This window comes from Dendrobates tinctorius, unplaced genomic scaffold, assembly GCF_039654945.1.
Source record: "Dendrobates tinctorius isolate UK_male_01 unplaced genomic scaffold, ASM3965494v1 ptg000256l, whole genome shotgun sequence".
NCBI lineage: Eukaryota > Metazoa > Chordata > Amphibia > Anura > Dendrobatidae > Dendrobates > Dendrobates tinctorius.
The window spans coordinates 4,985,509-4,998,795 of record NW_027361923.1 but is presented as its reverse complement, the minus strand read 5'-3'; the positions used below and the strand labels follow the sequence as shown (position 1 = coordinate 4,998,795).

The window sequence follows — 13,287 nt, the reverse complement described above, 5'->3', positions numbered from 1 at the left end:
ACCTAGCCCACGGTATAGGAAACAGTTGGCTGTAGGCGTTCCACCCTCCTCCTCCTCCAGAAGCGAAAGCTCGTCCACAGAGCGCAGTCGTACGAGCACTCCATCTGCAGCTGCCACTGTTGCACACGAGGTGTCCCCCTATCGAGCAGCTAGTGGAAAGCGTCAGCAGGCTGTGTTGCAGATGATGTGTTTGGGCGACAGACACACCGCCGAGGTGCTGGCTGAGTACTTGAAGCGACAAACTGAGTCATGGCTGGGCAGTGTACATCTTGAGGCAGGCAAGGTAGTTAGTGATAACGGCCATAATTTTGTGGCAGCCATAGCCCTTTCAAAACTCAGCCACATACCTTGCTTGGCTCACACCTTGAACCTGGTGGTGCAGTGCTTCCTCAAAAATTATCCGGAGTTAACAGCCCTGCTCCAGAAGGTGCGAAGACTGTGCGTGCACATCCGCCGGTCGCCTGTACACTCCATTCGTATGCAGAAGCTGCAGCGATTGCTCCACCTTCCCAACCACCGCCTCATTATCGACATTGCAACAAGGTGGAACTCCACCCTGCACATGGTGGAGCGGCTGTGCGAGCAGAGGCAGGCCATAGTGCATTTGTGGGAGGATATACGGCCAGGCACTTTGAGAGCAGACATGGAGTTGACAGGTGTGCAGTGGTCGAAGCTGAAAGACCTCTGTAAAGTCCTTCAGTGTTTTGAGGAATGCACACGGCTGGTAAGCGCAGACGACGCCATCCTAAGCATGAGCATCCCACTTATGCGTCTGCTCATGCAAACTTTGACGCACCTTAAGGAGCAGGCGTCTGCAGCCAATGTTGACGAGGAGGAAGAGGTGGAGGGAATCCTTGATGACATTCAGCCATTGTCTGCTCAGGGACCTCTCCTGGACGAGTTGGAGGAAGAAGAGGAGGAGGAGGATGATAATGGGGATGATTACTTAGGGGAGGAGGATGCATCTCGTGGGGCAAGTGAAAATGTTGGCGTGGCAAGGTCTGGTACAGGGTTTGTGCGTGACTGGAGGGATGTGGATTTGCCAGAAAGTGCTCCTCCAACCAGCACTCGCAGTGCATCATTGACACCGGGAACATTGGCCCACATGTCAGATTATGCCTTGCGGATCCTAAAAAGGGACCCCCGCATTGCCAAAATGATGAACGATGATGACTACTGGTTGGCCAGCATCCTGGATCCACGCTATAAAGGCAAATTACAAAACATCATGCCACAGGAGAACCTTGACCTAATATTGGCTAATAAACAAGCAACTCTGGTAAATCGGTTGCTTGAGGCATTCCCAGCACACAGCAGCGGTGATGGTTCTCACACGAGCCGTACGGGCCGGGGGCAGCTTGGCAGAGGTGTTCATGGTGCACACAGCAGAAGTGGCGTTGGAGACAGGGGTTTCATGACAATGTTGTGGACTGATTTTTCAAGTACCGCTCACACAACTGGTAATACAGCATCGATGGAAAGTGACAGGAGACAGCAGTTGTCAACTATGGTTACAAACTACTTTTCCTCCCATATCGATGTTCTCCCACACAGGTCATTCCCCTTTGACTATTGGGCTGCTAAACTGGACACCTGGCCTGAATTGGCACAATATGCCTTACAGGAGCTCGCTTGCCCAGCTGCAAGTGTGCTATCGGAAAGAGTCTTCAGTGCAGCTGGATCAATCCTGACAGAAAAAAGGACCCGTCTGTCAACCCAAAATGTGGATGATCTAACCTTCATTAAAATGAGCCACGCATGGGTTTCCAAGGATTTTGTCCCACCTTCCCCTGATGGCACATAGGGTGACAGAAAAATGGCTTGCTTTGGTCCACCTCTTCCTGGGACTTGACCTATTTCGCCTTTTGCATCAGCTGAATGTCCAACATCAGCATATGCCACTTTCTAAAACTCCCTAACTGTGCTGCCTCCCCCCCCATGGCCGGGGTCACCACCTAGCGCATGACACCGTGCGAGTGCCGTTGCCCTGGACAGGTGGGTAGGCCGACTCTTGGGCGCGGGCACTGGCAGTGTCCCTCATAGTGCAATCAAGTGTCTCTGACGGTGGTGGTGCACACCCGCCGTCAGACACACCGCTGTACTATGAGGGGCCCAGTGCCAGTACCGACAACCACAAGTGGGCCCCCCTTGCTTGGGCAGGGTCCCAGCATTTGCAATCTTTACCTCTCCCTGCTCCTCCGCTGTGTAGTCTGGGCCATCAAATCCATACTGTGCCTGACACCGTCTGAGCCTGCCTCCTGGTGTATTGACATATATTTTGAATGTGTACGCTATCCATACATGTTATCCGGGGATACGGTACCCTTTCTCACCTTTGTGCAATCACGTGCAAGCCATACTGGGCCTAACACCGTCTGAGCCTGCCTCCTGATGTATAGACATATCTTTAGAATGTGTACGCTATCCATACATGTTATCCGGGGATACGGTACCCTTTCTCACCTTTGTGCAATCACGTGCAATCCATACTGGGCCTAACACCGTCTGAGCCTGCCTCCTGATGTATAGACATATATTTTGAATGTGTACGCTATCCATACATGTTATCCGGGGATACGGTACCCTTTCTCACCTTTGTGCAATCACGTGTAATCCATACTGGGCGTGAGAACAGCTGGTGAGCTGTTAAGCAAGCTACAGCACCTGTGGTTTGCACACGTAAGTTTTTCATTTTTTCAGGAATGACGGTTAGGCCTAATTCCGGAACTGCGGTTGACCTGCACTTACTGGCAAATCATCGTTCGCAAGTAATAATTGTAATCAGTGATCCCCATCACTAACGTTGTTCAGCGGGTTATCTGCACCTGTAAGCGACAAACGCTGGCCTTTTCAGTGTAGCGCACATGCAGCCACGGACATGTAAGGGCATGACACACCAGTTATTGGCCAATCTCATGTGCCAGAGCCTCACGTGTCCCTCTAGTAAGCTGGACTCGGACCGCGGGGCATGACGGAGTCTCGTTCGTTAACGGAAATAAGCTTGCAATGTGTGCATCTGTTCTGTAGCTGGCATGGTTGAGGCTGCCCGTGTTGAGTCAAATTACGACGTAGGCTCCACTCCTGGTGGTGCCCTTCTGGACATTCCTTTAAGGTTCAGCTTTGCAACCATACTGCCCACGTAAAACAAACACTTTGCCTTCATGAACGCTGTTTGGAGGGTCATGACTCGTGGGAATAACGCCGCCCAATCAGTTAACCTGCTAGAGATCCTTCGTTGCTCCCAAGCATGATATCACACTCCCTAGGAGGAAGGTAATGCCACTGTGGCAACCGTACTCCTGGGGGCGACACAAGTGCACTGATGCCCAGCCACTGTTCGATGAATCTGCTGGTACATTGACCCAGACCACTACATTCCCCTCGCACGCTACACGACCTGAATCTGACCCTGATGAAACTCAGGTTACCCTTCCCATATACAGTTCCATCTTACACGGTGACAAAGAGGAAGCTGCAGATGAAAGTGCAGGTTCGGCCCACCCGCCATCAGACACACCACCGTACTATCAGGGGCCCTGTGCCAGTGCCGTCGCCAACGAGTGGGCCCCCCCTGCTTGCTCAGGATCACAGCACTAGCAAGGTTGAAATACTGTGCAGTGAGATGGAAGATGGGGACGACGAGGAGTCCAGACTAGTACAGGGATTCCCTAGCGAGGAGACTTATTTGATTGTTTTCAATGTTGGGACAGCAATTTTTGGGGAGCACTATACTCTGGAGAATGATAGATGGGGCCCACCATACACTGGAACATTCCAACGGTGGACATCAGACACTGGAGCAGCATTTACAGGGCCCATTATACACTAGAGCATTAGAAATGGGGCCCATTATGTTTGGAGCATTATTTGGGCCCATGAGACAGTGGAGCTTCATCCATGGGGACCAACATATACTGTAGCATTATGTGGAGCTCATCATATACTGTTTCAAACATTATATGGGACCAATGATTCTGTATGGAGAAATAGATGGGCCTCGTCATGAGATGTAAAAAGTGAAGTATTTTTCATTGTACTATACCGCTATTTCTCTGCCGTATCGGAGCATGATGAGTTGTGGTATTATGTGTTAAAGGAGCGCTCTTTCGCCCAGGGCACATGAAAACCTGGAGCCAGCCCTACCCCCCCACAACTTTAGCCAAATAACCCCCATTTTTCAGTGCGTAACTTGTATTATGAAGTTAATTAAGGTTGACCAGCTTAAGTAAGAAGAATTGATGCTTTTGGCATTCAAATGGGCACTGTAGGTGTGTTTCCTGTCCTCCTCTCACTGCCGACTTTTATTCCCCATTGACTTACATTGGGTTTCGTGTTTCGGGACGACCCCGACTTTTCCCTATAATCGGACGATCTTGCTCGACCCGACTTTTGGAAAAGTCGGGTTTCACGAAACGAAACTCGACCCTAAAAAACCAAAAGTCGCTCAACTCTATACAGGACTAGTACACCTGCTGCCATGTAGTCCTCATTATTCCTGAGGTCTGTATAACCCCGCCCACACCACTGATTGGCTGTTTTCTTCTTAGGCACAGTATACACATCAGTGGTGTGGGTAGGGTTATACAAAGCACAGCATTCAGAGAACTGCTAGATCTGCAGCAGATAAAACAGTAATTTTATCAAAACTACAGTAAGCAGCCCTGTACGTGACTCATCGCTGGAATCAGGGTCTCTGTCTCTACATTATGCCGCTCTAAGATTATATAGCAAAAACTTTTTAAAGCCTCATACAAGTGTCTGTGTTTCATGCACACATTCCCATTGTAGTCTATGGGCATGCTGACGTCATTTTTTTCTTCCAATCATTTGCCCATAGCAATAAAAAAAATGGGAGAGGCGTCCATTTTTTTAAATCTAAATTGTGGATCAAATTTAACCTATTCAAGTGAGTGACTTAAGCAGTAGATACCACACGGATACATTTTTCATTATGGGACAATATTGGAAAATGGATTTTTATTACTTTTTGTATATGAGATAAATGGATGCCATACTAAAGATAAGAAAATTTGGATCCAGCAGAGTCATGAAAAACGGAAAAAGTATGCACTCTTGGGATGGCATTTATATATTGTAGCCCTAGGGGCATATCAAGAGTCGCCATAAGGGGGCAGTCAGATGGCCGCAATGCTGGGACTGGCCGGTCGCCGGACAGCTCGGGTTGGGACCACCAAGAGCTCCAGGGAGAGTCCGTCAAGATGGCTGCCGGTCAGAGTTGCCAACTTGACTTTTTATTTTTTCTGGACGGCTTATCAAAAAATCACAAACAGACAATATTTTTTTTTTTTACAGACACATTGGAAAAACCAAATAATAAATCACCATGATTATCAGAGATACGTGTCTCCAGCCCATAATTCTGATATGGAGACATCAGATGCATTCACTGTACACTGGATAGGATAAGAATTACGACCAAAATAACCTGTACAAGTATAAAAAAAAAAAAAAAAAAAAAAAAAATCATGGACGACTTCAAAAAAGTAAAAAAAGTGTCTTATTTTTTAGGACTGGCCTGGAAGTTCTTGATGGTTGCCGATCCTGCTGCCGGCCAAATGACCTTCTGAAGCGTCTTTCGGCAGACCTCCTGGGCGTAAGTCCTTCTCTTCCTCGGCAGTGTCTTAGGCTACTTTCACACATCAGTTTTTTGCCGTCAGGCAGGATCCGGCTATTTTTAGAAAAAACGGATCCGGCTTAAATTTTGGAGAACTGTAGAAACGGATCCGTTTTTTTGCTGGATCCGTCTAGCAGGTTATATCTGTTCCTGGGGGCTGGCCAATTGGATCTGAGCATGCGCAGACTTAAAAAAAACGGATCCGGTGGCTGGATCCGTCTTTTTCTGGATCCGGCGCATTCCGGCGCCCATAGACTTTCATTGTAGCAAAAAGCTGGAAGCGCCGGATGCGGCGCTTCCGGCTTTTTCGCCGGAGACAAAAAACGTTACAGTAGCCATTTTTTCCAGACGCCGGAATGAGACAAGTTGCCGGATCCGGCAAAAAACGGATGAAACGCAATGCCATCCGGCACGATCCGGCGCTAATGCAAGTCAATGGGGAAAAACTGGATCCGGCATTGCATTTTGCCGGATCCGGTTTTACAAAAAAAAGCCGGATCGTGCCTGAAGGCAAAAAACTGATGTGTGAAAGAGGCCTTAGGCATTTTTTTTTTTTTTTTGCATTACTTTAATTTTTGCCTCAATTTAGGGAAAAATACAGCAAAATTACCGCAAATTAACATGATTTTTACAAAATTGAATTGTTTCTGACACGGTTCTAAATATGTTCCAGCAAAACCAAATGTGACACGATACAGGACATGCGCCGACTCCATAGTCCCTCACCACAGAGGAAGACGACTGTGGTGAAGGTAATGAGGGGGGCGTCTGATCGGAGAAGGGACAAGGCCGGCCCGTGTGTGAGAGGAGGGTGTATGGATACGGGGAGAAGTCTGTGTGACAGAAAAAGAAGGGGAGCACCATGTGTGGCCGGATTTGGAGGTGAAAATCTACATAGGGGACTAGTCTAAAGTTAGGATTCATTTTGGAATCTGGTGTCTTATCGAGTTTTGCGCTTTTATCTAGGCCTCCTGGAAGATTATCGTTATGGGGAACCTGATTTTATTAATCTTTGGACGCCATAATAGCCGTTGGATAGTTTTTTTGGGGGGGAATTTAGTAAGAGACACAGGCAAAGGCTGATAGTTGGGCTGACCCCTCTCCGCCGTCCCTCCCACACACAGGAGCGCTCCTTTCTCCGAACGCTAATGTGTTCTCTATCAGAGAGTCACCAGCTGACGTTGCAGCCACTTACTGGTCTCAGGGGGAGGAATACCATTTGGCAGTCCGAATTTGACAAGCGCGATCCACATCTCTCCCGACCGTCAAAATGGCCGGCGCCCCCTATACGCCTGATGTGTTTTTCCGTGTAGTTTTGTCACAAAACCTGAAGGATTTCCTACTGCCGGCCAAGAGAGCGAGACTCCTGAAGTCTCAGGCACACACTGCTTATTTTTGTCAGCGATTTTGCCGCAGATTTCACCTCATACTAATAAGGCCTGTTTCACACTTCAGTTGTTTGACGTCACTCAAAATCCGCCATTTTTTTTTGGCGGATCCTTTTTTTTTCCCCATTGACTTGCATTAGCGGCGGATCCACCAAAATTTTGTCGTCCGCTGACTTTAGTGGACGGACAATGAAACGTTTTTTGTCTGCGTCAAAATAGCGGATAACAACAGATCCGCCGCTCTCCGCCATTCACTATAATGGTCGCCTATGGGCGGCGGATCCGTTGCCTAACCGTTTATTGACGGAATCCGGCAACGGATCCACTTTTTGACACTGAGTATGCCCGGAAGAATTTCCTTGCCAGAAATTTAACCCCAAATTCCGTTCTGGCGGCAGAAAATCTCTCTCTCTCTCTCTCCTTTTTCCCAGACTCATTTTCCTTTAAATTTCAGTCACTCACTACTAAAGCGGATCCGTCAAAAAAATGGAAGACATACGCAGCAGGTCCACTGCTGACATAACTGTAGATGAGGCCATTTTCACACTTCCGACACTTTGGTTCTGAATCGACCGCGGGTCTCTGGTCCCGGCCTCATACGTGACCGGCGGTCGGTCCGGACAGTCCGTGTTTGAACCGTGAATGTCGGATACGTGAAGCAGCATGGAGACGTCCGGTCACGTAGCGGTCCAGTCAGGTAGAGATGTGATGTCTATGGTCTAGACTGCCGGTGCTGCCGCCGCTCTTCGTCAGGACGCGGCGCAGACGGTGTAGTATCCTGCACGTAGCGGTGTCATCGCTGCAGCCGGTGTGATACGACACGATCATTCTTATTTTGCCATTTCACAGCTGCCTCTTTGTGTCTGCGGTGCCCACCGCCTGGCTGATCCCCCTCGCCCTCCTCATCCTTCGCCTCCTTGTAGTAGCTCCTCGCCCTTCCTCCTCCTCCTCTGTCCTCCTCCCCTCTTCCCAGTGGCTGTGTGGATGCCCCCCTCCTTCTCCCTGTGTCCGCCAGCTCCTGTCCCCCCTCTACTATTATTATCAGGGGCTGCCGGGCATCCCTTGCTGTGTCTGTGCCCAGGGGGATCCATACTACTCAGCGCACTGAGTCTGCAGGTAAGAGCAGCGTGCATGTCTGCAGCAGAGCTGTGTGTGTGTCCCTGTGGGGATGTGCAGTGCTCTGCTCACAGCTTGGCCTCCTCTTGCTCTTTCCCTGGGCTCCACATCGCCATCTTGTATGCTAGGCAAGCACTGCTGTGTAAAAGTGGATCATGGCTGCGAGCTGCATCCTGATGTAGCAGAGCTGACTTTGTCTTTGACTCTTTTGCAGCTGCCTGCTTTGTGATGGGATAAGGAAGCAGTAATGGCACCAGGATGTGACAAGCCCGGCTCTGCTACATTTAGACAGCAGGGGGAAGGGAACCAGATTTGGGGACAATGGCTCATTCTATCTGCTCAGTGTCTGTTCACACCTGTCAGTCATACATTGCACCGCCCTATAGTAACCACTACTCCGCTCATACTACTGTATATAGGGGGGACGGCAGTGTTAGCTGCACTACTACATTCCAAAACCTCTCTGAGGACATCACATCCGACTGCAGTCACTGGGCCTCGCAATGTGGCGGCAGGACCTCAGATTCAACTAGAATTATATATATATATATGTATGCATATATATATTATATTTATATTTTATTTTTATATATATATATATATGTATATATATATTATATTTATATTTTATTCATATATATATATGTATATATATATATATATATATATATATATTAACCTGTTCTTGCCTCTTCCATTTTCTTTTTTTTTTCATTTTTTCCCCCGCCATTCTTCCAAGAACCTTAGGTTTTTTTTTTAGCTTGTTTGTTTTTGCTGGACGAGTTGTACTTTTGAGAGAAACCATTTATTCTACCATATAGTGTACTGGAGAAAAGGAAAAAAATTAAGTGCGTAGAAATTGCAAAAAAAAAGTGCAATTCCACAATTGTTTGTTTTTTTGCCATGTTCACTAAATGCTAAAACTGACCCGCCATTATGATTCTCCAGGTCATTATGAGTTCATAGACACCAAACATGTCTAGGTTCTTTTTTTATTTAAGTGGTGAAAAAAATTTCAAACTTTGTTAAAAAAAAAAAATTGCGCCATTTTCAGATACCCGTAGCGTCTCCATTTTTCGTGATCTGGGGTCTGGTGAGGGCTCATTTTTTGTGTGCCGAGCTGACGTTTTTAATGATATTATTTTGGTGCAGATATGATCTTCTGATCGCCCGTTATTGCATTTTAATGCAACGTCGCAGCAGCCAAAAATTCTGTCTTTTTTACTTTATTCTCGCTACGCCGTTTAGCGATCGGGTTAAACCTTTTTTTATTGATAGATCGGGCGATTCTGAACGCGGCGATACCAAATATCTGTGTATATTTGATTTTTTTATTGTTTTATTTTGAATGGGACAAAAGGTGGGTGATTTGAATTTCTAGATTTTTTTACTTTTTTTTAAATATTTTTAAAAACATTTTTTTTTTTTTACTTTTGGCATGCTTCAATAGCCTCCATGGGAGACTAGAAGCTGTCATAACTCGATCGGCTCTGCTACATAGAGGCGATGATCAGATCACCTGTGTGTAGCAGAATTACTCACTTGCTATGAGCGCCGACCAGAGGGTTGGGTGAAAGCTCATTTTTTTGCGCCCTGAGTTGACATTGTTACTGATACTATTTTGATCGCCTCTTATTGCACTTTATTGCAATGTTGCGGCGTCCAAAAAATCTATCTTACCTATCAGGTTATTTTAGATTTTTGAAAGCAGCGATACCATATGTGTATTTTTTTTTAATTTTAGCTTTAATGGGGCAAAAGGGGAATGATTTAAACTGTTCCCCCCCCCCAAAAAAAAAAAATTCATTTTTTAAAAAACTTTCAATTCCCCCCCCCCCCACTTTTTGCTGTATTTAATAGTCCCCTTAGGGGACTTGAGGCTGAAATCGTCTGATCGCCTGTAGATGTATCAGCACTGCTACATATAGCTAAAATCATAATCAATGAACGCCGGCTACGTCTGGCTATCATTGGAGAATCGTAATAATAGGCATAGGGGTCATCAGCAGACCCCCGGCAACCCATCGGCACCCTGCGATCACGTCTTAGGAGCGTGGAAAGGCATGCATCCTGCCGGCTCATTACTTGTCGCTGTCATAGATTGACAGTGAGATCCTATAGGTTTACAGCCGCGGGGGGAGATTTCCCCGTCATGGAGAGATGCGTGCTCAGTGTCTGAGCCCGCATCAAAGGCAGGGACACGACATATGACTTAAGATTACGAGAAGGGGTAATATTGTTGGGTTTCGTTAAAAATGTATTCCTTTTATAACCTCTGTGTTGCACTGCCTGTTGCTGGCTGCAGAATGAGTAAACTGAGAATCGATCAGTGAGCTCGTTCTGAGGGTCTGACATTAGAATCTGGAACTTTTTTATCTGTCTATTTGTGAGTTGATTTCTGACCACAGACCGCTGCAACATTTTTAATAAAATCCAAATAGTAAACATGATTTTTAGACCCTAAAAAAATAACTCCAAAGGTGGACAATCTCCGAAAAGTCTCTTTATACTCGTCTTTCGGCGATTTTTGCCCTCATCCCATTGCAGGGTTCATGGCGTAACTTTCCGACAACCTGGTCTGATTGGATAGATAACGTGATAGACAATCTGTGAATCACCACCTTGGGATTTTCCGTTTTTGCACTTCCATTTTTCGCTCCCCTTCTTCCAAGAGCCATAACTTTTTTTAATTATTCTGGCCATATGGCCGTGTGAGGGCTTGTTTTTTGCGGGACGAGTTGTACTTTTGAGTGACACCATTTATTCTACCAAATAGCGTACTGGGAATTGGGAAACTAATTCCAAGTGCGGTGAAATTGCAAAAAAAAAGTGCAGTTCCACAATGGTTTTTTTTTACCATGTTCACTAAATGCTAAAACGGACCACAGGACCACAGCCATTATGATTCTTCAGAATATTTTGAGTTCATAGATACCGAACATGTATAGGTAGCAGAAATGATCGTGTGCTCAAAGCAGATCTGCAATGACAACCTTGGAGGCCTCCTGCAGACCTCAGGTTGTCATGCCAACCCATCGGCGCCCCACGATCATTTGACAGGGGCACAGATGGGCGGGGTTTGTGACGCGTTTCGGGCACACATGTTAAATGCCGCTGTCAGAGCTTGACAGTGGCATTTAACATGTAAACAGCTGTGGGTGGATCGTGAATCCACCCACTACTGTTAGGGGCACATGTCAGATGATCAAATCAGCTGTCATGTGGCTGAAAAGATGCGGGCTCAGCGCCGGAGCCCGCTCCAAAGAGTCGGAGTCTACCTGTGACATAGGTACGTCATAGGTCATAAAGGGGTTCAAAATGACTCCAAAGTGCCAACAACAAGGTGTCTCCCTTCTGTCTAACTGTTCTCTGTCCGCTGCTCATTGTCAAGTGTCATCCGTCTGCAGCAGAAGAGACGCAGAGATATTGGAAGCGGGGTTGGATTTTTGTCTCTCTGCTCCTGATCTCCTGTCTGTCAAACTGCATATAAACATTACAGAGAACTGAGCTTTCAGTTCATGTGAGGCAAGTAACTGGACAATGGGAGGAGCAATACAACCTAGGAAGTGACTGAAGGGAGGTTCCAGCATCTATAGTGCTGGCAGAATGCTGATGAAGAGGGATGTCCTGCTGAAAAAGAGTGGATGGCAAGTTGCAGAGGATGAGAATCAGGATAGTTTGTGGACGTATTAGTCAGAGATTTATAACAAAAGCAGTTTTTAATCTGTTGTGGGGTATAAGTGCAGCAAGACCAGGTTGAATGTGAAATGACAGGTTCGGGTAATCAAATTTGCAGTCATTCTCTATGGGACTGCTGGAAAAAGCCGAGCATGCGTCAGTTGTGTAGAGTGCATCAGGTTGGCATATGTAAGTTGTCTTACGTCAGAAATAAATTTAGTTATCCAGGGATGGTGGGAGACTCTGAAAGTCTTTTATACACAGACCAGGTTTGTCGGGGCAGGTGTCGCACTGATAAATGGTGTCCTTTCATATCCCCTTTCTGTAACACACTTTGCACCTTTTTTGCGACCTTCCTCTCTTTGCTGTTTGAGGGACCTCACTGGGGAAATGTTGCTCTGGTACAACACGTTCCTTCAGCTCCAGAAGTATTGGGGCCCGCTCCTTCCTGACTTCCAAATATTAGTGCCGTAATTATTACCTCCTGGAATTGAAGGAAGGTCCCAGTCTGGCCAGCACATCATGATAGCACAAAAGCATTATACAATGCCATCTGTGCGATGGGCACGGCCAGCTTCTGGTACCACACCTTAGCTTTTCGCATAGCACAGTACGGCTGGAGGCCTTGATCACAGAGATCAACTCCCACCCCCATGTTCTTGTTGTACCCCAGGACACAGTCTGGTTTGGTGACCTGTGTATTGGAACAGTGGAGGAGGTGCCATCACCATGTATAGTGGTCAAGAAAAGGACACCCCTCTTGTACTTGACCATCAGCATGTCGTCTTTACATTGGGCTCTGCTTTCACCCTTACTGAGCAGCTGCCCAATTAGCTTCTTCGGGAGGCCTCTCCGAATTTTGAGGACAGGACCTCAGGCCTGCGTCACCTCGTGCAGAGAGGGGCTTGAAGATTGGGACGCTGGTATAAAAACTATGTATGTAGAGGTGATAACCTTGATCCAGCAGTGGGTGCACCAATTCCCAGACAATTTTCCCACTCACTCCCAGGACAGGAGGACATTCAGGAGGTTGAATCCGGGTGTCCTTCCCTTCATAAACCCTAAACCTGTGAGTGTACCGTGAGGTACTTTCGTACAGTTTGTAGAATTTAATTCCATACATGGCCCTCATACTGGGCAGTTATTGACAGAATTTGAGCCGCCCCCCTTGAAATGTGCTAGGGATTCATCCATACAGATGTTCCTTTGGGGAACGTACACCTCCACAAACTTGTTGCTGAAGTGATCAATGTTGGAGTCATCTCTGGACTATCGTTGTAATGCAAAAATTTGTGGTTGGCCTCTAAGCGTGTCAGTGTGGAACAATGGGGTGTTCTAAAAAACGTCAAAACCCCAATATTGAGGAAGTGTTGGCTTCTTCACTAACCCCATGTGTAGAACAAGACCCCAAAATGTCATAATTTCTATGGTGTCTACAGTTGGCAAATGATGAAGTGGGATTTTGGGATA

The 13,287-nt window shown here is 46.8% G+C and overlaps 1 protein-coding gene across 3 annotated transcripts in view; it reads left to right on the top strand.

Moving 5' to 3' along the window:
- Positions 1 to 7,618: 7,618 nt before the first annotated feature.
- The window catches only part of MSANTD4 (Myb/SANT DNA binding domain containing 4 with coiled-coils), a 44,308-nt gene continuing 38,639 nt past the window's right edge, over positions 7,619 to 13,287 (top strand). For 2 of the 3 annotated variants that reach the window (XM_073558377.1, XM_073558375.1), the window contains exon 1: positions 7,623 to 8,139. The gene's annotated coding sequence lies outside the window, so the exon portion shown is untranslated. Of the gene's footprint in view, positions 8,140 to 13,287 lie in introns of all 3 variants that reach the window. The other variant, XM_073558376.1, reaches the window with a different exon arrangement.